At 40.0% G+C, this 14,924-nt stretch overlaps 1 protein-coding gene across 9 annotated transcripts in view; it reads right to left on the reverse strand.

The window, feature by feature from the left end:
* Positions 1-14,924, reverse strand: part of CHRM3 (cholinergic receptor muscarinic 3) — a 523,502-nt gene that overhangs the window by 272,189 nt on the left and 236,389 nt on the right. For 6 of the 9 annotated variants that reach the window (XM_034949679.4, XM_014343347.6, XM_034949670.4 and 3 more), the window contains one exon: positions 13,941-14,003. The exons of the other annotated variants lie outside the window; for them this stretch is intronic. The gene's annotated coding sequence lies outside the window, so the exon portion shown is untranslated. The remainder of the gene's footprint in view (positions 1-13,940; positions 14,004-14,924) is intronic. 9 annotated transcript variants of the gene reach the window in all.

Genomic DNA, 14,924 nt, shown 5'->3' on the forward strand with positions numbered 1-14,924 from the left:
ATAGCTATTCTGCTGAAAGGACATGTCAAAATTGAATAGGGTTTGCAGTCTCAGAATACTAAGAAACTGTGTAAATTGAATTTTATTTTTTCTGTGAGACTCTAGATTGTGAATATTGCACATGCATTGCTTTTTCTTTTGATCAAATTGTAAGTTCTTTTTTTCAAGGCATTCTTCTATGTGCTTTGAATTTATTTCTCCTTACACTTGGCATGTATTGTGCATGTTGTTTAGTACAAATGTTATGCTTTAATTTTCAAGTCCATTTCCAAAACTTTTACACTGTAAGCCCAAGAACTCTCTCATTTCTCTTGAATGTAACTTAATTTCTCCATGTTATGGAACTATGTTAAAAACTCTCTTTTAGTTAAAAAGTACCACCTACAAACTTTGAAGCTGTATTTTTTATGAAAGTAACCACCTCTATTATTTCACCTGATTACTCCTGGTTCTCTATGGCCGTTCTTTTGTTACATTTTTTTGTAGTCATTCCATTAGATTTACTTTATTTTTGATGTCCATATTTCGATACTGTTTTTGTTTTTGATATAAACGCTATTCTATAATACATTTTGATACCTTAACCTATCCTAGCTTTTCTGCGTTGTGTTTGTTTTGTGTATGACATCACATAGGTATTTGTTTCTCAAATGTTTCTTTTATTTAAAAGTAACATCTATTATTTTGTTTCATTTTTTGTTCCTGATTTGGATTTTCTTTTCGTTTTAGTCCACATGTTCCTTTGATAATTTAAGCATGGCTTCTTTAAAATGCATCGTTTTCATTTGGGCCATCTGAAAAGTTGAATTTTGGTTTTTAATCTGTGATCATATAATGTACTACAATATCACTAGAGGACTATTGCATTTACTATCTCCACTGAATGTGCCATTTCGAACCTAACTATAAGGCTTCCTACATGTTGTCCCACAGTGCCCTGGTGTTCAAGAGAGAAGCCAGTACCCTCAGACTACAGTGTCTGGCAGGGCTTGGGCAGGGGCCCCAGTCCTCAGAGGCAGCCATAGCTGAGCGCATCTGGTGCTGTGCCTAAGGTCTAGTCCAGCTGCAAATACAATGGGGACACTTGGCTCCTGCTGCTCTTCCATGATACTCCAAGCATGGCTGAGGGCGGCTCTGCCATCCAGATATCAAGTTCAGTGCCCAGCCATAGACTGCTCTGCCCATCACAGACAAGGGGCTGTGAGCTGATGGAGGAAGTAGCGGTACAGGTTGAACACCAGGGAGCATGGTGTTCAATAGAGAGGAGTGAGGGGTGGGAAGTCCAGGCTGGGAATTCCTGCTGAAGAAAGCTGTCTCAAGTAGGCCCACTTATCTGTCTTCACGTCAGGCCAATACTTCTGTCCAGTCCCCAGGCCATGGGACACTGCCTTGGCCCTGTGTATCACAGTCTTGTTACTCAAGTGCAGTCAGCTTCATCAACGTGCAGCTTCATCTGAAAGCTTGTCAGAAATACAAAAGCTCAGCCCTTCTGAATCAGCATCTGTATTTTAATGGTGATTGTATGCACATGAGTGTTTGAAAAGCACAGTGTCAAAGGGTCCACTCTGGCTTTCTTCTCATCTCTCTCATCACAACCCTCTCCAAGGGACAGGCCGATAAGAATTTTGGTTGCTTCTAGACCAAGTTTCACATAACCAAGTCCCTGGAATTCTCTGCCCTAAAGCTCACAGTCCACCCCCATTTAAGGCATAGAATGATCTTTCACTGATGCATTCCCATTGTGCACCTGGAACTCAAATACATTTGTGATCAAGGGATAGGCATGACGACGTGGGGAGAAGTTGTTTGGACTTTCAGGCTGAGAGTCCACATGTAGGCTCTGAGGCTGAGGACCCTGGGGGAACAGGACAGAGCCAGGGGTGGGAAGACGGGTGGGTGGGAAATGGGTGTAGACCTAGGGCCTTCAATTGTACTTTTGTCCCTAGTCACTTAGTCTATTATCGACTTGTTCTTACAAAGCATCAAGGGGTTGAATCTGCTTCTGTCCATTTGCAGCTGATATGCTCTTTTAGTGATTTCAAGCTATGTGCAGGGTGAGGGCTGTAAAAACATTTATGCCTTCTAAGAATTTTTCAGATACTTGATACTAAAAGGTTAGGATGGGTTCCAAAATCATTTGCCTTACCCCAAGAAGTTTCAACATCACATTTGTCAATGAAAGAAAGTAATAGCTGTTAGAATCTTTAAACATAATTTCAATTACAAGAAACTTCCGAATGGCTATAAAATAGGTTTTTACACTTTCTATCATCTACTTGTTCTTAGAAAGCATCACACAGATAGTGACTATCAACACTTTGATGAGAAGATGGCCGAATAGGAACAACTCCGGTCTACAGCTCCCAGTGAGAGCGACGCAGAAGACAGGTGATCTCTGCATTTCCATCTGAGGTCCCGGGTTCATCTCACTAGGGAGTGCCAGACAGTGGGCGCAGGACAGTGGGTGCAGCGCACCGTGTGCGAGCCAAAGCAGGGTGAGGCATTGCCTCACTTGGGAAGCGCAAGGAGTCAGGGAGTTCCCTTTTCTAGTCAAAGAAAGGGGTGACAGACGGCACCTGGAAAATCGGGTCACTCCCACCCGAATACTGCGCTTTTCCGATGGGTTTAAAAAAGGGCGCACCAGGAGATTATATCCCGCACCTGGCTCGGAGGGTCCTACGCCCATGGAGTCTCGCTGATTGCTAGAACAGCAGTCTGAGATCAAACTGCAAGGCAGCAGCGAGGCTGGGGGAGGGGTCCCCACCATTGCCCAGGCTTGCTTAGGTAAACAAAGCAGCCGGGAAGCTCGAACTGGGTGGAGCCCACCACAGCTCAAGGAGGCCTGCCTGCCTCTGTAGGCTCCACCTCTGGGGGCAGGGCACAGACAAACAAAAAGACAGCTGTAACCACTGCAGACTTAAATGTCCCTGTCTGACAGCTTTGAAGAGAGCAGTGGTTCTCCCAGCACGCAGCTGGAGATCTGAGAATGGGCAGACTGCCTCCTCCAGCGGGTCCCTGACCCTTGACCCCCAAGCAGCCTAACTGGGAGGCACCCCCCAGTAGGGGCAGACTGACACCTCACACTGCCAGGTACTCCTCTGAGACAAAACTTCCAGAGGAACGATCAGACAGCAGGATTCGCGGATCACGAAAATCCGCTGTTCTGCAGACACCGCTGCTGATACCCAGGCAAACAGGGTCTGGAGTGGACCTCTAGCAAACTCCAACAGACCTGCAGTGGAGGGTCCTGTCTGTTAGAAAGAAAACTAAAAAACAGAAAGGACATCCACACCAAAAACCCATCTGTACATCACCATCATCAAAGACCAAAAGTAGATAAAACCACAAAGATGGGGAAAAAACAGAGCAGAAAAACTGGAAACTCTAAAAAGCAGAGCGCCTCTCCTCCTCCAAAGGAATGCAGCTCCTCACCAGCAATGGAACAAAGCTGGATGGAGAATGACTTTGACGAGTTGAGAGAAGAAGGCTTCAGATGATCAAAGTACTCCGAGCTACAGGAGGAAATTCAAACCAAAGGCAAAGAAGTTAAAAACTTTGAAAAAAATTTAGAAGAATGTATAACTAGAATAACCAATACAGAGAAGTGCTTAAAGGAGCTGATGGAGCTGAAAGCCAAGGCTCGAGAACTATGTGAAGAATGCAGAAGCCTCAGGAGCCGATGCGATCAACTGGAAGAAGAGGTATCAGTGACGGAAGATGAAATGAATGAAATGAAGTGAGAAGGGAAGTTTAGATAAAAAAGAATATAAAGAAACGAACAAAGCCTCCAAGAAATATGGGACTATGTCAAAAGACCAAATCTACGTCTGATTGGTGTACCTGAAAGTGACGGGGAGAATGGAACCAAGTTGGAAAACACTCTGCAGGATATTATCCAGGAGAACTTCCCCAATCTAGCAAGGGAGGCCAACATTCAAATTCAGGAAATACAGAGAATGCCACAAAGATACTCCTTGAGAAGAGCAACTCCAAGACACATAATTGTCAGATTCACCAAAGTTGAAATGAAGGAAAAAATGTTAAGGGCAGCCAGAGAGAAAGGTCGGGTTACCCACAAAGGGAAGCCCACCAGACTAACAGAGGGTCTCTCGGCAGAAACTCTACAAGCCAGAAGAGAGTGGGGGCCAATATTCAACATTCTTAAAGAAAAGAATTTTCAACCCAGAATTTCATATCCAGCCAAACTAAGCTTCATAAGTGAAGGAGAAATAAAATTCTTTACAGACAAGCAAATGCTGAGAGATCTTGTCACCACCAGGCCGGCCCTAAAAGAGCTCCTGAAGGAAGCACTAAACATGGAAAGGAACAACCGGTACCAGCCACTGCAAAATCATGCCAGATTGTAAAGACCATCAAGACTAGGAAGAAACTGCATCAACTAATGAGCAAAATAACCAGCTAACATCATAATGACAGATCAAATTCACATATAACAATATTAACTTTAAATATAAATGGACTAAATGCTCCAATTAAAAGACACAGACTGGCAAATTGGATAAAGAGTGTCAAGACCCAGCAGTGTGCTATATTCAGGAAACCCATCTCACGTGCAGAGACACACATAGGCTCAAAATAAAAGGATGGAGGAAGATCTACCAAGCAACTGGAAAACAAAAAAAGGCAGGGGTTGCAATCCTAGTCTCTGATAAAACAGACTTTAAACCAACAAAGATCAAAAGAGACAAAGAAGGCCATTACATAATGGTAAAGGGATCAATTCAACAAGAAGAGCTAACTATCCTAAATATATATGCACCCAATACAGGAGCACCCAGATTCATAAAGCAAGTCCTGAGTGACCTACAAAGAGACTTAGACTCCCACACAATAATAATGGGAGACTTTAACACCCCACTGTCAACATTAGACAGATCAACGAGACAGAAAATTAACAAGGATATCCAGGAATTGAACTCAGCTCTGCACCAAGCGGACCTAATAGACATCTACAGAACTCTCCACCCCAAATCAACAGAATATACATTTTTTTCAGCACCGCACCACACCTATTCCAAAATTGACCACATAGTTGGAAGTAAAGCACTCCTCAGCAAATGTAAAAGAACAGAAATTATAACAAACTGTCTCTCAGACCACAGTGCAATCAAACTAGAAGTCAGGATTAAGAAACTCACTCAAAACCGCTCACCTACATGGAAACTGAACAACCTGCTCCTGAATGACTACTGGGTACATAACGAAATGAAGGCAGAAATAAAGATGTTCTTTGAAACCAATGAGAACAAAGACACAACATACCAGAATCTCTGCGACACATCCAAAGCAGTGTGTAGAGGGAAATTTATAGCACTAAATGCCCACAAGAGAAAGCAGGAAAGATCCAAAATTGACACCCTAACATCACAATTAAAAGAACTAGAAAAGCAAGAGCAAACACATTCAAAAGCTAGCAGAAGGCAAGAAATAACTAAAATCAGAGCAGAACTGAAGGAAATAGAGACACAAAAAGCCCTTCAAAAAATTAATGAATCCAGGAGCTGCTTTTTGAAAGGATCAACAAAATTGATAGACTGCTAGCAAGACTAATAAAGAAAAAAAGAGAGAAGAATCAAATAGACACAATAAAAAATGATAAAGGGAATATCACCACCAATCCCACAGAAATACAAACTACCATCAGAGAATACTACAAACACCTCTACACAAATAAACTAGAAAATCTAGAAGAAATGGATAAATTCCTCGACACATACACCCTCCCAAGACTAAACCACGAAGAAGTTGAATCTCTGAATAGACCAATAACAGGATCTGAAATTGTGGCAATAATCAACAGCTTACCAACCAAAGAGTCCAGGACCAGATGGATTCACAGCCGAATTCTACCAGAGGTAAAAGGAGGAACTGGTACCATTCCTTCTGAAACTATTCCAATCAATAAAAAAAGAGGGAATCCTCCCTAACTCATTTTATGATGCCAGCATCATCCTGATACCAAAGCCGGGCAGAGACACAACCAAAAAAAGAGAATTTTAGACCAATATCCTTGATGAACATTGATGCAAAAATCCTCAATAAAATACTGGCAAACCGAATCCAGCAGCACATCAAAAAGCTTATCCACCATGATCAAGTGGGCTTCATCCCTGGGATGCAAGGCTGGTTCAATATACACAAATCAATCAATGTAATCCAGCATATAAACAGAAACCAAAGACAAAAACCACACGATTATCTCAATAGATGCAGAAAAGGCCTTTGACAAAATTCAACAACCCTTCATGCTACAAACTCTCAATAAATTAGGTATTGATGGGACGTATCTCAAAATAATAAGAGCTATCTATGACAAACCCACAGCCAATATCATACTGAATGGGCAAAAACTGGAAGCATTCCCTTTGAAAACTGGCACAAGACAGGGATGCCCTCTCTCACCACTCCTATTCAACATAGTGTTGGAAGTTCTGGCCAGGGCAATTAGGCAGGAGAAGGAAATAAAGGGTATTCAATTAGGAGAAGAGGAAGTCAAATTGTCCCTGTTTGCAGACAACATGATTGTATATCTAGAAAACCCCATTGTCTCAGCCCAAAATCTCCTTAAGCTGATAAGCAACTTCAGCAAAGTCTCAGGATACAAAATCAATGTACAAAAATCACAAGCATTCTTATACACCAATAACAGACAAACAGAGAGCCAAATCATGAGTGAACTCCCATTCACAATTGCTTCAAAGACAATAAAATACCAAGAATCCAACTTACTAGGGATGTGAAGGACCTCTTCAAGAAGAACTACAAACCACTGCTCAATGAAATAAAAGAGAATACAAAGAAATGGAAGAACATTCCATGCTCATGGGTAGGAAGAATCAATATCGTAAAAATGGCCATACTGTCCAAGGTAATTTATAGATTCAATGCCATCCCTATCAAGCTACCAATGACTTTCTTCACAGAATTGGAAAAAACTACTTTAAAGTTCATATGGAACCAAAATAGAGCTCACATCACCAAGTCAATCCTAAGCCAAAAGAACAAAGCTGGAGGCATCACACTACCTGACTTCAAACTATACTACAAGGCTACAGTAACCAAAACAGCATGGTACTGGTACCAAAACAGAGACATAGATCAATGGAACAAAACAGAGCCCTCAGAAATAACGCCGCATATCTACAACTATCTGATCTTTGACAAACCTGAGAAAAACAAGCAATGGGGAAAGGATTCCCTATTTAATAAATGGTGCTGGGAAAACTGGCTAGCCATATGTAGAAAGCTGAAACTGGATCCCTTCCTTATACATTATATGAAAATTAATTCAAGATGGATTAAAGACTTAAATGTTAGACCTAAAACCATAAAAACCCTAGAAGAAAACCTAGGCATTACCATTCAGGACATAGACATGGGCAAGGACTTCATGTCTAAAACACCAAAAGCAATGGCAACAAAAGCCAAAATTGACAAATGGGATCTAATTAAACTAAAGAGCTTCTGCATAGCAAAAGAAACTACCATCAGAGTGAACCGGCAACCTACAAAATGGGAGAAAATTTTCGCAACCTACTCATCTGACAAAGGGCTAATATCCATAATCTACAGTGAACTCAAACCAATTTACAAGAAAAAACCAAACAACCCCATCAAAAAGTGGGCGAAGGACATGAACAGACACTTCTCAAAAGAAGACATTTATGCAGCCAAAAAACACATGAAAAAATGCTCATCATCACTGGCCATCAGAGAAATGCAAATCAAAACCGCAATGAGATAACATCTCGCACCAGTTAGAATGGCAATCATTAAAAAGTCAGGAAACAACAGGTGCTGGAGAGGATGTGGAGAAACAGGAACAATTTTACACTGTTGGTGGGACTGTAAACTAGTTCAACCATTGTGGAAGTCAGTGTGGTGATTCCTCAGGGATGTAGAACTAGAAATACCATTTGACCCAGCCATCCCATTACTGGGTATATACCCAAAGGACTATAAATCATGCTGCTATAAAGACACATGCACACATATGTTTATTGCAGCACTATTCACAATAGCAAAGACTTGGAACCAACCCAAATGTCCAACAATGATAGATTGGATTAAGAAAATGTGGCACATATACACCATGGAATACTATGCAGCCATAAAAAATGGTGAGTTCGTGTCCTTTGTAGGGACACGGATGAAATTGGAAATCATCATTCTCAGTAAACTATTGCAAGAACAAAAAACCAAACACTGCACGTTCTCACTTATAGGTGGGAATTGAACAATGAGAACACGTGGACACAGGAAGGGGAACATCACACTCTGGGGACTGTTGTGGGGTGGGGGGAGGGGGGAGGGATAGCATAGGAGATATACCTAATGCTAAATGACGAGTTAATGGGTGCAGCACACCAGCATGGCACATGTATACATATGTAACTAACCACATTGTGCACATGTACCCTAAAACTTAAAGTATAATAATAATAAAATTAAATTAAAAAAAAGAAAATTCACAAAGAAATACAAATTCTCAAAAAAAAAAAAAGAAATATGTGAAGCTCACAGGAGCAGTCAGGTGCTGCTATGATGGGATTTGGCAACCCCACGGTGTTGTGTGGGGTTGACCTTGGGACGAGTGAAGAGCAAAGGCTTTCAGACTCACTACTCTTGGTAATAACAAATGCTGTTAGCAAGTAATAAAAGAGCATTTCACCAAAAAAAAAAAAAAAAAGACTTTGATGAAAAGAAAACCATACAGTAAATATCAAAAGCCTTAAAAATTTGTGTACCATTTGATCAAGGAATTTCATTTCTGGGACTATATTCTAAGGAAGATATTCAATGATATGTGTAGAAAGTTATTAACGATGATCTTCATCAATATTAAAATTTTTAATGTGAAATACTGGAATATTATGTATGCTATAGAATATTATGCACATTTTCTAGGCATATAAATATAATGGTGTTTAAAAAGAATATTTAGTGATGTAGCAACATGTTAGAGCAGAAAATAAATTTACAAAACCAAACAAAAGACTTTGATAAGACCATTGATCAAGAATTACAGGTCATCATTTCTGTATACCTGATAATATAAATTTATATATAAATGTATACTTCTCATTAAAATCTTTGAAAAGACTTTATTTGGAAGTTCTATATAAATTCAATACTTACTATTCCTCCCAATACTTTTTATTTTCTCTTCCTTTAATACCGAGGATACAAACTGAACTTCTTTCACAAAATTTCATATAGATACTCCAAAATCCTATCCAATGTGCCATCCAAATATTGCCATTTTATGTGCATAATAAAGTTGAAAAGCATAACAAGTATGTGGCCAGCCACACACACAGCTGATGAAGAAAAGCTGAGGTACCCAAAGCAGGTAGGGTTGGGAGGGATACTACTGCACATTACATGTAGCATGTTTTTGGATCACAAGAATCTACTGCTTCTGACTTTTATTAGACGCACATTCATTAATAAAGTGGGTGCCCTTCCTTTGCACAATTTTAAAAACAGATTTTTCTCTTCAACAGATCAGCTTCCATTTTTTTAACATTTTCCAAACATATAATTATCATCTTCCAAAGACCCAAAAGTGCTGTCAATGTGACAGAAATCAGAATGTAAATATTTTACAAACAGCTGTCAAATCTCAATCGACAGCAAAGAAAATGCCCCAGAATTGCTGTAATGTAACCACGAGGCTATATCATTTAATTGACAGATAAGACGTTTTTCTAGTTTTCATTTTCCTGTCAGTATTTTTAATACATTAACACCCTGTGCCATTCTGGATAGTCACTGTGACAATTCCCTTGAAGACAGAATAAACTCTGAAATGTGCTAAGGGAAATGCCTGGCACAGTGACTGACTTTTGTTTCACGGGATATTTTTCACAGTCATTGTTATCTGGAATGTTTGTTACTAACATGGATTAAATACTGGCATCAAGCGAATATTATCATGCCCATAAAAACAGGGAAAATTTTGCTCTTTGCAGTTCAATAATTTATTATTTCATTCTTTCGGGCCTTCATTCAACAAACATTTCTCATTGTGCATGCGCCAGGTTTAGCCAATAAGTCTATGTAAGATCCAAAGAACGGAGCCCTGTCGCCCAACATTATAGATCAGAAATGCCACTGAGTCAAGATCCCTGAAACAGTCCCACCCAAGGATTTACCACTATTTTCTATTTATACCACTGTCTGTCCTTCTGTTCTTCTTCCTAGATTCTTTCTTCATCTTTTTCTCTGTTTTTTTTTTTTTTCTTTTTCTTCCCATCTAAGCAAAAGACACGTTGGGGACATCTATAAGAATTGCTTAATTTCTTTTAAGATATTTAACGTAGGGCATTTGCTGACTCTATATTCATTTACTCAACAAACATTTACTAAGCCTCTTGCAGGGGGCAGGCATCATTATAAGTATGGTGGTTTTGGCAGTGAAGGAAACAGACAAGGCCCTGCCCTCATGGGGCTTAGATCATATTATAATGGGAGATAAACGACAAAATATAAACAGGTGCGACAGAATTCGTCATGTCTTACCTAAGTCCCTTAAGTTACATATGTAAGTATTTTGTCCATAAGTGGTTATTTTCATATGCCTTAAGAAATAAAACTTCCAGTCTTTAAAGGGAATTAAACCTGGGTGTCCAGGACAGTGGTTATTTAGAGAGCGGTTAGGAGAGGTCTTGGCAGTTGAGATTTGACTGGAAGGGTCAAGTAGTAAGAAGAGCCAGGGGATCAGTGCCAGGCCCCTGAGGGCAAAGAACAAAGAGAAACATTCAATAAATAAAGACAGGGAGGCTTGGAGTGTAGGAAGCAAGAGAGAAAAGTACAAGTAGAAACCAGATCATATCAGATTTATAAGTCATGTTAATGCATTTGGATTTGATTCTAAATGTAGGGGAGGGAGTTGAAGGATTTTGAGAAGGTCTCAAATAGGAGAATAACAAGATCTGATGGAGGTTTCCCAAAGCAGACGCTGGCTGTGACAGAATGTAATTTTGTATGGTAAGAATGAAAGCCATGTTGACTAACATGAAGCTAATGCCATTGTCCAGGCAAGACAAGATGATGACTTGGAGTAGAGTCATAACAAAAGAGACAAGGGATTCAGGATGTATTTGGAAGAAATAGAAGGAAAAGGAAAATAACTGGTCACTCTTAGGTTCAATGGCCAGAAATAAAAACTGTAGCTTTGAATAGATATCAGAGTATTTCCCTGCATTAGCAATGGAGACCCAAGGAGGTAAGCTATTATTTTGTACTAACAGCATATCAGAATAACTTATACCTTCAATTTACAAATAAGCAGCAAAGGTCCAGAGAGGTGAAATGGCTTTTTATAATGCCAAAAATTGCTAGGCTATCCCCTGCATTTCCAGTCTCTTATTTTCCAGCCAAAAGATTTTTCCATTATCCAGCTCCCCCATCCCCCAAGTCAGCTCCGTGCCTTACTCAATGCCTTGTATAACTTTCTTCAGAAAGAAATTTCATTATATGACTTAGTTTTTAACCTGTATTTTTTTTTTTCTGAACCAAGTCAACAAGAGTGAATTAATGAAGATTGTTAGGCGGAGAATACTTAATTCTATGATTGTTAGGTAAAAGCTGAGTTTTGGTGACCATATTTTGACCATTAGTTCTAAACTTTTATTTCAAAAAAAAAAGAAAAGAAGATGCTCAGAATTAATATTTCCTTTACCAGCTTTCATAGGCAATTCCAATATAAACTGATTTTCCCAAATCAGATCTGTTTTCTCTTTTTCTTTTCTGTTCTTTTTTTTCTCTTTTCTTTTCTTCTTCCTTTTCTTTTCTTTCTTTCTTTCTTTCTTTCTTTCTTTCGTTTGTTCTTGCTTTTGCTCTCTATTTATCTTTATTCCTTTCTCTCTCTCTCTCGTTTCTGTTATACAGGAATAGACTCAGTTCACTTAGTTTTACAAATGCAAAATATAATAGAAAGTCTGTGCTATTGAAGAGTATTGTATTCAAAGGGTTACTGAGCTGACAATGTCCCCTGACTAACTATAAAATGTAATCAGCAATAGCACAGGCTCCTGGAACCAGGCTGTCAGGACCAGCATTGAGGCAGCTGTGTACAGGGATCAGCATCTGACAGGTCCAAGTTCGAATCTCACCTGTGCCACTTACTACCATAGGACAAAGTTCACAGGACAAAGTTCTTAACATCTCAGAGCCTGTTTCCTCTACATAAAATGGAAATAAAAATACTCGACTTAATAGCACTGCTGCAGTGTTTAAGTAAGATAGGGTAATGTGTCCAGCATGATATCCAGATATGAATGTTACTGAATCAGCTAAGTGTACATTTGGCTCTGAGTGTCAGAAAACCTAATAAGCTCGTCTAAATTAGGGACTGTATGTGTCTCATGCAACAAGAAATCTGATGATGGGCTTGCCAGAGCTCAAGCTCATTTTATCTTCCTGCTCCAGTATCCCCAGTTCGGCTTTTGTTGCTGTGATTGCAAGAAGGGGTGGGTGGGGGAGGGGTGTGACTTCCTGATAGAATGATGGGATAAGAACAAAGAAAAACATTCTAAGAGGAATCTCCTCTTGAAAGTCTCTCCCCAGGGACCATGACTGAGAGCTCATTGGCTGTAGCTGGGTCACATGGCCACAGAAAAAAGAGTCTGGGAAGATGAGAATATTTTTTAGCTGGGCACTTTGCTGTCCTTACAACAGCAAGATTTTGTTAGGAACGAAGAGGGTAGTGATAAGGTTTGGCTCTGTGTCCCCACCCAAATATCATCTCAAACCGTAATATCTATCTGTTGAGGGAGGGGCCTTGTGGGAGGTGATTGGATCATGAAGGTGGTTTCCCCCATGCTGTTATCATGATAGTGAGGGAGTTCTCTTGAGATCCGATGGTTTTAAAAGTGGCAGTTTCCTCCGCACCCTCTCCCCGCTCTCCTGCCGCTATGTAAGACATGCCTAGCTGGGTGCGGTGGCTCACGCCTGTAATCCCAGCACTTTGGGAGGCTGAGGTGGGCGGATCATGAGGTCAGGAGATCGAGACCATCCTGGCTAACACGGTGAAACCCCATCTCTACTGAAAATACAAAAAATTAGCCAGGCATGGTGGCAGCGCTTGTAGTCCCAGCTACTCGGGAGGCTGAGGCAGGAGAATGGTGTGAACCCAGGAGGCGGAGCTTGCAGTGAGCCGAGATTGCGCCACTGCACTCCAGCCTGGGTGACAGAGCGAGACTCCGTCTCAAAAACAAACAAAAAAGACATGGCTTGCTTCCCCTTCGCCTTCTGTCATGATTATAAGTTTCTTGAGGCCTTCCCGGCCATGTAGAACTGTGAGACAATTAAACTTCTTTTGTTTATAAATTACCCAGTCTCAGGTAGTGTTTTTATAGCTGTATGAGAAGGGACTAATACAGGGGGATTGGATTTAGGGTAAGATGTTAGCAGTGTTTGCTGGATAGATAAAACATTATTAAGGATAACATGTAAGAAAGATTGAGCTTTTCCACAATGTTTCTGTTTATGTTCACAATCATATTTTGTACAGCATTCTGAAGAAGGGCAATCTAAATCCAGGGATAATTCTTAAGCTTCTAAGAATTAGACAAGCTATAAGATCCTATATATGTACTAATAATTCAAACATTTTGCAATATTTCAAAAAATTCCACATTGCTACAGTTAAATACAAATGTGCATTTGAAATAAAGTTAACTTATTTCAAATCTCAATCAACATCCCTTTATTTCTATTTTTAAACTGATGAGAAAATGAACACACTTAGCTTTATTAAGACACAAAAAATTGAGCATGACTAATGGTAACAACTGTACATCATGTTGAAAACACCAACTTATACATTCTTATTCCTTGTTAATCTGTTCTCACAGATTGGGCCATCAATCCCCCTTTTCAAGGAAATAGCTCAACTAGAAAAAGGATCTTACCTTATTGTACCTTAGCTGAAGTTCTGACTGTCATTTATTTGGCCACTAATCAGAACACAAGTGCTAGAAAAGAACAAACAAACAAACAAAAATATGGGATTAACAAATAACCAAGACCCTGGGAAAAAGAACATCAATAGGTTACACAACACGATTAGAGGCAATGGAAAAAAAATTACAGAATTTTTGAGTTGGAAGTGACTTCCCAGATCATGGTGCCTAACCTCATGTACCTGAAGAGGACAGAGAGGGTCAGAGAAGTTAAGGTACCCGTCACTGGAAAAGAAATGTATCTATTGACTTCCTCATTCTACAGCTCCTCACCTCCTGCCTGCCTAAGCTCCAGTTGCAAGGAAGGGAGATAGAGTGAGAAGAATAAAAATAAAGAAGTTGCTCATCTCTTCATTTTACATGTAAGTGATGATTGCCTTTCTTCTCTTAGCAAATTGGCTAGTATGGCCTATGTTCAACAAGTATTCCATTTGCTACCTTCTCCCAGACACTATTCGAAATATACACATACAGTGATCTTACAATTAGCCCATTCTCATACAGGAAGAAAATGCAATCTTCATGAAAATCCCCTAACTCCACTTCAGACACTGAAGTTCACCTTTTTGAAGTGTACTGAGCCTGACAGCTAGGCCAGAATCTTAGGAAAGTACCTCCATTAGAAGGTTAACCTAGAGAAAGAAAAAGAAGTGCCAGGCTTTGCAGAAGAACAGGGGAACTGTGGCATTGTGAAGGATGTGGCTGAGTTCAGAGGGTCATGAAGGAATGGGAAATGCTTTGGAAGAACTTGAGGATGAGATCTCCTGATAAGGTGTGATTGAATTTTTTAAAGGAGGACCTTGAAGCTTGCACAGCATGGTGACGGTGACACCAAATGAAAAGAGGACTGAGAACAGACTGTAAGGTAAGAAGTAGAAGGATCCTAGAGGTGCATGTGGAGGGATTTTTCTCAGCAAGTGAGAGAGGAGCCTA

The sequence above is a fragment of the Pan paniscus genome, chromosome 1 (genome assembly GCF_029289425.2).
Source record: "Pan paniscus chromosome 1, NHGRI_mPanPan1-v2.0_pri, whole genome shotgun sequence".
NCBI lineage: Eukaryota > Metazoa > Chordata > Mammalia > Primates > Hominidae > Pan > Pan paniscus.